This window comes from Macaca nemestrina, chromosome 1 (genome assembly GCF_043159975.1).
Source record: "Macaca nemestrina isolate mMacNem1 chromosome 1, mMacNem.hap1, whole genome shotgun sequence".
In the NCBI taxonomy this organism is placed as follows: Eukaryota; Metazoa; Chordata; class Mammalia; order Primates; family Cercopithecidae; genus Macaca; species Macaca nemestrina.
In genome coordinates, this window is record NC_092125.1 from 52,922,966 (window position 1) to 52,933,522 (window position 10,557).

Here is a 10,557-nt window from a genome sequence, read left to right on the forward strand (position 1 = left end):
CTTCCTTCTCTGCTGAAGTCATTCTTTCCTAAATATTTACATGGAACACAAATATTTGGATAGTCTGCACCCATTCTGAATGGTCTGTGCCCATGCCTCTTTGCCAGATTGTCTTTTTAGCAAGTATTCTCTCTAAGTCATTGCCAATCAACTGATCTATACCTCTGGCCATCTTCCCTTCCAGGCAAAATGTACAATCAGATATACTGACCAAACTTTTGTCCTCTGAGAGGGATAAGCTGGTGCCCATCATTAGGGAGTCATGCACAGGCCTGGCTCAGAGTTCAGATATGCTGACAAAGAAGATCTGGCAGTTCAGGAGAATTTGCAGACCAGCTGCTGCCCTACACCAACAAGGATGGCTAGCAGATCAGTGTTGATGTGTAAGTCAAAGGCACTTGGCATAACACTTACCTTTAGAGCATAAAGTGATTGCTTTTCCAGTTCTGCCTTGCAAATTTCAGAAATTTATCTCATGGAAAACTTGTCTTGGAAATTTTCACTGAAGATAATTCTGGGAAATTCAGGTAAAGTTCAGTGCCTTGCCATTATAGAATTGGAAGCTTTGGTTTCTTGCTTGTTACAGGTCAGAAGCTGCCCTCAGCTCCAAGAGGCTGCTCACATTTTGTTTGCTAAGGGAGGTTCCCAAGCATCCCTTATGTAAAGCCTCTAAGGGATAGAGAGCAAGACAGTGAGAAAGTAAGACAGAGAGAGAGACTCTCCAGTAAAACAAGCATTACATTCTTTCTCATGTAACATAATCACACACACACACACACACACAAAAAAAAAAAAAAAAATTATGTGTATCCTACCATATTCTAAGGAGTGGGGATCACAGAAGGGCTGAATACCACAAGTGAGAGATCACCAGTCCTCCATCACAGTGTGTCTGCCACATCAAGGTAGTTCCACTATTGTACCGTAATAACTAAAGACCACCGTGACTCAGACTGTTATACAAATTTGAACACCACTAATAACACTCTTAGGTGCTCAAACCAAAATGTTAAATCTTCGATCCTGAAGAAGTGCTTCCATATCAGTAAATATAGCCCAATGAAGCATTATATTTGATCTGTTGTGATGCTATACCCTTCAACTCTGCCCACATAGACATTCTAGACTTTTCCCGTTACTGTTAGGGGAAGTATTTTACATGTTGTGTGAATCAACATAAAAAAAGGTAAGGCTTCTCAAACATAAGGGACTATTTGATGCAGAGACTATCTTCCCCTGGAGCAGGCCATAGACTTTCCTGACTGAGCTGTGCAAATACCTAACTCTTGTTGTAAGTAGGTCTGAGTACAAAGGGAAAGAGTGAAGTTGAATTTTGAAGAAATTTGGCATCAGCTTCTGAAGATATCTGTCCTCGGATTATCTTTGAGATACTTTTATTAATTTAATTAAAAAGTAAGTAATCAATTAATATGTTTGTTTTAATTAATGTCAGAGATATTTGAAACTAAAATAATATACAGAAAATGGCTTCCTTTCCCACTAGGGTGTTTGATGATATTTGTTGATTGAAACTTCTCAATTATGTGACTCTCATTTGAGGACTCTATTCTTTACCGCTCGTCTCTATGTTGTCTGGGAAGGTTAGGTTATAATTATGTGATTCTCAAGATTAAGTTTTAGACTTTACAATCACTCACTTTTTTTGGTAAATATTAGAAATGGATGCACGTTTACATTTTTAATTATTTTTTTGGGGGGCGGGGAGACAGGGTCTCTCTCTGCTGCATAGGCTGGAGTGCCGTGGCATGATCTTGGCTCACTGTAGCCTCAGCCTCCCAGGATCAAGTAATCCTCCCACCTCAGCCTCCCAGGTAGCTGGGATAACAGGCATCCACCACCACAGCAGGGTAATTTTTGTATTTTTTGTGGAGTTGGAGTCGTGCCATGTTGCCCAGGCAGGTCTCAAATACCTGAGCTCAAGTGATCTGCCTACCTCAGCCTCCCAAAGTGTTAGTATTACAGGCTGGAGCCACTGCGCCTGGCCAGGATGCACTTTTTAAAAAATGCCATGGAAGCTTTCTGATTTTTCTTTTATGCTCTGATTTCTGCATTCAGATTTCAGTGTTTCCTTTTATTTCTAAGGCAATTAGAAGAAACAAACTGATAACAAAGTCTTCATAAAATATGTTTTAATGTTGTCTCTACATAGTAGAACCATTTTCTCTATCGAGGCCCTGCCTTCTATCTGGATTTTATCATATAATAGCATAGACAATCAGTTTTAGGAACCTTGATATTACTGAATGACACAGATTACTGGAATTTTATTTACAGCTGGCAAGGAAGTTTTTCCACGTTAATCAAAAATTCGTAAATTGCATTTCAAACACATGTTTTTCAAGGTCAATTCTTGCATTACCATGTCCCCTTCAGAAAAGAAGCACACACTGAAATTGAAAATGTAAAGAGTTTAAGAAAGAGATAATTTACATAGCTGTGGAAATCTTTAAGGACACCAAAAAAAGTAGTTCAGAAAATAGTGTTACTATAAGAGAGGAAGTATTACCATCCCTAGAACATCCCTACCATCCCTAGGCCTAGAACAGTTCTCAAAAGAGAGGTTTTGCCCCCATGAGACATGCAGCATCTAGACATTTTTTAATATACAGTTGGTGGGGAGGATTGTACTATTGGAGTACAATCTGTAATGGCCAAGGATGTTGCTAAGCATCCTGCATTGCACAGAACTTCTCCCAGAGCAAAGAATTACCTGTTCAAAACTGTCAATAATATCAAGTTTGAGATACCCTGGCATAAGAAGATAAAAATTAGGGAAGCATAATTTAAGAAATTTGGGAAGAATACCTCTAGCAAGGAATGCCTGAAATTATGCAGGTATTTCAAAATTAACTGGCAGAATAAGAGTGAGGGGAATAAAATCCTGAAATTTTTTTCCATTGTTTTTCTATTCCTTGCCTCTGCCTCCAGATAGGAGAACCCAATTGTATATTATATAACAAGGAAGCTGTGTTGACATTGCTTATAGAGTTCAGCCTCTTGAGGAACAGAGAATAATGAGGTCAGGTAGAAGGTGAATCTGGAATGGAAAAATGGAAGAGATCTACTTTATTAATATGGCTTTAGAGTATATACATATCTATCCAGGAAAGGAGTATAAATTGAAAAACAAATAGATGACGGGATAAGACTTTGAGGAATAATATATAAGTGGAGAGTAAACTGAACTTTACAAAATATCAAGTAGTTAAGCAAAGATAAGCAAGGAAATCCAAAATACTTTCTCTAATGCCAAAACCACAAATCTAGATGGGTAGTCCAAATGCAAAACAACATGTTTCACTTTTCTTTTTTTTTGTCTTCTTTTTTCTTAAATTTGGCTGTGTGTATACACTACCCAACACCCTCAGACATTTTGCCTTGTGTAGACATTTGGTTTTCTATAAATCAGTAGCTTTCAAATTGTTTTCACTGGATAGCAAAACACTCTTTATGGAATACTCAAATCACAATTCCCCCAAAAACAAATCAAAGTAAAATCAGCATAAAGAAAACATATCTTTAGGCTAAATATTTTTTAAATAGAGCACTCACATTATTTTCATTTTTCTCTCCTTGGCCAAGAGTTTTAAAACCACAGAGAATAACCATATGAATGACATCTAAGTAGAACACTTGCGACTTTTGAGTTTAATCTCTTTGGAAGCACTGAATGTGCCATGAATATACGAAGAAGGGAAATAACTGTTTGCAAAACAAATTTTCTTTCTGTATGCACACTTGGAGAGTAACAAAGTAACTATGAAAAGTAAAAATATAAGGACCTTAGATCATTAAAAAATGCTGTCACAATAACACAAACGTGTTTTCAATAACCCTAAAATTAAACGCACTAATTCAAAATTTCAAAATCAACTTTATTAATGTTTCAGTCATATTAATTTTGTGTTATGTGCACACACTTTGCATTTGCTTATGACATTGAGCAATTTCAGTGAAATCATTTCCTTTATATGCATGTCCACCATTTACTTGCAAATGTGAACTGAGGTATCTTATGAACATCTGAAATCTGTATTTAGGGAAAAATAACATCTGTTTAAAAGAGAAGCTTCACAAATGCTTCAAAAGATTTAAGATTATACCATTTTGTGATCTTTGCAGAGTCAACAGTTAAAATATATGTGTGCATATGTGGGATATTTTGTATCTTGTTTTAATGTCAAAGCGAGCACAAGAGAAAGAGACAGAGAAGCTCTTGAAAAAAGGAAAAATTATATGTGTTTGCAGATTCTGGTTTGTTATTCATAATGTATACACAATGGTAACTGGGAAGCACTGAGACATAAAAATACTAAGATTTACACAATAGTTAATAGAAATTATTTAAGACTTCACATTTGTAGATATCTTTATTGAGACTAATTCACCAAGGAACACACCCCTGTCATTTTGATTGTGCTGTGAATTTAGGGTGTCTCTATAAACATGACTATAGTATATTTTTCCAGAAATTCTTGCTCAGGAAGAATAAACTGTAAACCAGTAAATAACTTCATTGCTTGTGTTGGAAACTTCTTAAAAATCAATTTATCTAACTGTTCAAATAGCCACATGCTTATGACAACAGATTGGTGGTGCGGATAAACAGTGTACTTCTCATAATAACAGATCTTTTAATTGGGCAAGTCTTTTACTGACCAAAACCAGTTTACGTATCAAGATTCACTTTAAGCTTCTCTCAGCGCTGTGTCCACCCATCATAAACTCTGTGTCCGGAATTGGTGGGTTCTTGGTCTTGCTGATTTCAAGAACAAAGCCGCAGACCCTCGCAGTGAGGGTTACAGTTCTTAAAGATGGTGTGTCCGGAGTTTGTTCCTGCAGAGGTTCAGATGGGTCTAGACCTTCTTCCTTCTGGTGGGTTCGTGGTGGTCTCGCTGACGGGAGTGAAGCTGCGGCGCGTCTGCAGTTGTTCGTTGTTTCCAGTGGGTTCGTGGTCTCGCTGAAGCTGCAGACCTTCATGGTATTACAGCTCATAAAGGCGGCGTGGACCCAAAGAGTGAGCAGCAGCGAGATTTACTGTAAAAAGTGAAAGAACAAAGCATTCACAATCTTCAAAGTGACCCAAGCACATTGCCACTGTTTTCCTCAGGCAGCCTGCCTTTATTCCCTTATCTGACCCCTCCCACATCCTGCTGATTGGTCCATTTTACAGAGAGCTGATTGGTCTATTTTACAGAGAGCTGATTGGTCCATTTTGACAGCGTGCTGATTGGTGCATTTACAATCCTTTAGCTAGCTGCAGAGTGCTAGACAGAAAAGTTCTGGAAGTCCCCACTAGGTTAGCTAGATACAGAGTACTGATTGGTGTATTTACAAACCTTGAGCTAGACACAGGGTGCTGATTGGTGCATTTACAATCCTTTAGCTAGACACAGTGCTATACAGAAAAGTTCTCCAAGTCCCCTCTAGGTTAGCTAGATACAGAGTAGGGACTGGTGTATTTACAAACCTTGAGCTAGATACAGAGTACTGATTGGGGTATTTACAAACCTTGAGCTAGACACAGAGTGCTGATCGGTGCATTTACAATCCCTTAGCTAGACCTAAAGGTTCTCCAATTCCCTACTAGACTCAGGAGCCCAGCTAGCTTCACCTAGTGGATCCCACACCTGGGCCTCTGGTGGAGCTGCTTGTCAGTCCCGTGCAGTTGCCCACACTCCGCAGCCCTTGGGCGGTTGATGGGATTGAGCCTGCTGCAGAGCAGGGAGCGGTGCTCATGGGGGGAGGCTCCGGCGGTGCGGGAGCCCTCCGCAGCTGGGATTCAGACATGGTGGGCTGCAGGTCCTGAGCCCTGCCGGGTAGGGAGGCAGCTGAGGCTCCAGGAGAACTCCAGCACAGCACAGGCAGGTCCGCACTGCTAGAGGACCTGGCGCACCCACCGCAGCTGCTGGCCTGGATGCTAAGCCCCTCACTGCCCTGGGCCTGCAGCACCGGCAGGCCGCTCCCAGTGCAGGGCCTGCCAAGCCCGGGCCCAGGCCTGTGCCTGCTGGAACTAGTGCTGGCCTGCACACAGTCATGGTTCCCGCCAGCGCCTCTCCTTCCACACCTCCCCACGAGCAGAGGGAGCCGGCTTAAGCCTCAGCCAGCCCAGAGAGGTGCTCCCACAGTTCAGTGGCAGGCTGAAGGGCTCCTCAAGCACCGCTAGAATGGACTCCGAGGCCGAGGAGGCCCCAAGAGTGAGGGCTGCTAGCACATTGAGCACATTGTCACCTCTTATTACTAGGAAATTTTGGCCAACCATAATCGTATCCCCCAAGTTAGAACACTTGACTAAAATCACCCTTTTTTTTTTTTTTGAGATGGAGTCTCACTCTGTCACCCAGGCTAAAGTGCAGGGGCATGATCTTGGCTCAGTGCAAGGGCCTTTTCACAGGTTCACGCCATTCTCCCGCCTCAGCCTCCCGAGTAGCTGGGTCTACAGGCCCCGCCACCATGCCCAGATAATTTTTTTGTATTTTTTTAGTAGAGACACAGTTTCACCATGTTAGCCAGGATGGTCTCTATCTCCTGACCTCGTGATCCGCCTGCCTCAGCCTCCCAAAGTGCTGGGATTGCAGATGTGAGCCACCACGCCCAGCCTTGACTGAAATCACTCTTACACAGAACCCCAAACTCTGTAGTACCTATTGATGTTCCCTTTCTGAGTCACTGAAACGCTCTGTTTAGTTGATACTCATCTTTACTGCAGGAGGTAAGAAACCCAGTTTTGCTTGATCAATAGGTTATTCTAGTCATCTCTTGGGGAATCAATAGTTGAAACAGATAAGGTAGCGTATTATACTATAGTGCAGAGTTTACACATACTTGTCTACATGGCTATTTTTTGTTTGTTGGTTGTCAATGCTTTTCATAGACATTAGAAAACCATCAGTTACACATCATTGCATTATTAATTTAAAAATTAGGAATACATTCTACCCATCTTCAGAAGATTTCAAAATTGTGAAAATCATGCATGTGTTTGCATTTTCCTTAGAGAAGTCAAACAAATGTTACTTACATTTAGGTACAATTAAATTACAAAACTTGAAAAATGGTCAAAAGAAATTCTGGTGTAATAAGACCCATTTAAGGTTCAGTGGGAAATAGTCATCACTGTCAAGCATATAGGAATCTTTGCTTGGCACCTAGTTTCTGGGAAGCAACATGAAGATCCAAGAAACAGAAAAAACAAAACAAAAACATATGAATATATAGGCATTAAAGCCACCTTTACAAAGAATGCACTTTAGAGAAGCAATTTGGCATGCATAAATGGCCTTGGGTCAGGTTTGAAGTGATGAAATTACACTTAAAATGTGTGTTAACAATGTGAGAATATAGGATGCCCCATGACATTTGACCAAGGCAGCCTAATATTTCTGTGAGCATGACTCAACTTTATTTTTCTTTTCCTGAATAAGGCCCTCTACCTCACTTTTCTTAGAGCACTTACTTTAGATAATTTTCAGCTGTAACTTTTTTCTTTTCTGCTTTGTGATGTAAATCTACTTCAAGCTTCTGGTCAGTGTCAAAACCCAGGAATGTCTTTCTCAAGGGCTTGAGAACCATCCCTATGAAATGTAATCAGCAAGGCTATCTCCAGCTTTCTATGGGAGGATAGAAGCGCAGCTTCTACAAGCAACAATTGGCAATTACTAATGGGCCAGGCACAGAGAAAAACATTGGTAAACTCAGAAGTAATGGCAAAATTAACAGCAAGTCAGTGTTTTTATTTTGTTTTTAAAATTCTACAAGAGGAGACTTTTGAAAATACATGTAAACAGTAGAAAATCAAAGCTGTTTTATGCATCATAAAACATTCAAAAAATCTTAAACTCCATCAAATTCTAATAAAACTGTTTACTCATGAATCAATAGATCCAATAGATCAATAGGAGATAGTAGATGGAGGGCTTGAACTGTATAACATTACATACAATTTTGCTATGAATATATTTACCTCTTTCCAAATTTCCCCTGAACGTTCCATATTCTTCTTTGACTGTCCTCAATGTCATTCTCTCAATTCTCTCTTTCCGGATTCTGTTTCTCACACCTATAGTCATTACCCTCAGCATCTTAAGAATAATTATTGAAGGAGCTCTAGTTCTTTCTTATGTAAATTTAAGAGTTAGTCACATTGCCTTTTCTTTATTTTACTGATCGGACCAACAATGGTGTAAGAGTAAGACACACAAAACATCCATGTAAGGAAGACTTTGGATTCATAACACTGTCAATAATTGTTCTTAATATTTTTTAGTTATCAAATAAATAATTTCTTTTTATTGAATATTCATTGAATAGGTTCTCAAAAATAGAATATTCACATTTATGGTGCTAAATGTATGATTTACAATTGTAACATATCTGCCTTTGATAGTATAGTGAAAATAAAGAGATATCAAAATTGTGAACAAATTCTGTCAGTAAGAAAATAATTGAGATGACACAACAATAAGAAAATAAATATGGATAAGTTTGGGTGCTACATATTTTACTAAATAAGACACTCAATGATTATAAGTGTTATCTAAGTTCATAATTATGTCACTTCCACAAGTTTCTCCTAATTGTAAAGCATCTTATACATTCCTGCCAGTGATGTTAACAAAGAAAAACTCAGATACCATCATATCCCATTTAAAAAAATTGATGTGATGCATCAAGATAATAAAATGCTATAAAATACTTGAAAATCAACATTTAATAGTATGAGTACTAACATGACACATGCTACTAATATAATTTGAGTAACTAAAAACAGCAAGATAAAAATAATATATTTATACGATCTCATTTTGCATTGCAAGAAATGTCTGTAAAAATACATAAAAATAACTAGCATTTACATATATTCAGTAAAATTTTAAGTTATATTTACTTTACTCATTATTATTAAATGTGCTTTCAAATTTTATACAATGATCATGTCTTTTATTGCCAGATTTTTTTTTCTTTTTAGGCAATAAATATTACTATTAGAATGAAGGGAAGCAAGAACAAACAAACCAAACCAAACGAAACAAAAATTATGGTGACAATGAGAATACAAATATTAAATAATAGATTTTATTTGTGTTTTCACAGAATGTATTCTCCAAAGCTATATTTTTAAACCCTCCAAATAACACTGGATATAAATAGGGCTATATCAAAAATATTTGTGTGTATGAGTTATGAAAATAAAAAAGAAGACTCAAATTAGGACAAATGGAAATTGTTTTTTCAGAGTTTGTTACAGCATGAGAGTTGGCTACAGCCACTGTCCCTTGAATTAGGAAAGAGATTAAAAATTATGCAGGGGGTGTATTAGTTCATTTTTACACTGCTGATAAAGACATACCCAAGACTGGGGAGAAGAAGAGGTTTTTTGGACTCACAGTTCCACATGGCTGGGGAGACCTCACAATCATGGCAGAAGGCAAGGAAGAGCAAGTCATATCATACACGAATGGCAGCAGGCAAAAAGAGACCTTGTGCAGGGAAACTCCACCTGAAAAAAAAGCATCAGGTCTCATGAGACTTATTCACCGTCATGAGAACAGCATGAGAAAGACATGCTTCCATGATTCAATTACCTCCCGCCGGGTCCCTCCCACAACATGAGGGAATTCAAGATGAGATTTGGTGGAAACACAGCCAAATTATATCATTCTGCCCCTTGCCCCTCTCAAATCTCATGTCTTCACATTGTAAAACCAATCATGCCTTCCCAACAGTCCCCCAAAGTCTTAACTCATTTCAGCCTTAACTCAAAAGTTCACAGTCCAAAGCTGAGACAAGGCAAGTCCCTTCTGCCTATAAGCCTGTAAAATCAGAAGCAAGGTACTTACTTCCTAGGTACAATGGAGCTACAGACATTGGGGAAATATAGTCATCCTAAATGGGAGAAATTGGCCAAAACAAAGGGATTACAGGCCCCAGTCTGAAATCTAGCAGGACAGTCAAATCTTAAAGTTCGCAAATGATATCCTTTGACTTCATGTCTCACATCCAGGTCAGGCTGATAGATTCCATGTCTCACATCCAGGTCATGCTGATACAGAGGTGGGTTTTCATGGTCCTGAGCAGCTCTGCCCCTTTCAGGGTATAGCCTCCCCCTGCAGCTGCTTTCATGGGCTGGCATTGAATATCTGCAGCTTTTGCAGGTACATGGTGCAAGATATCAGTGGATCCACTATTCTAGGTTCTGTAAATGGTGGCCCTCTTCTCCCAGCTCCACTAGGCAGTGCCCCAACAGGGACTCTGTATGTGGGTATGCACTCCACATTTCCCTTCTGCACTGTCCTAGCAGAGGTTCTCCATGAGCACCTGTCCCTGCAACAAACTTCTGCCTGGACATCCAGGCATTTCCATACATCCTCTGAAATCTAGGCAGAAGTTCCCAGACCCCAATTCTTGACTTCTGTGCACCCGAAGGCTCAACACTACATAGAAGCTGCCAAGACTTGAGGCTTGCACCCTCTGAAACCACTGCCAAGCTATACCTTGGCCCCTTTTAGTAATGGCTAGAGTGGCTGGGATGCGAGA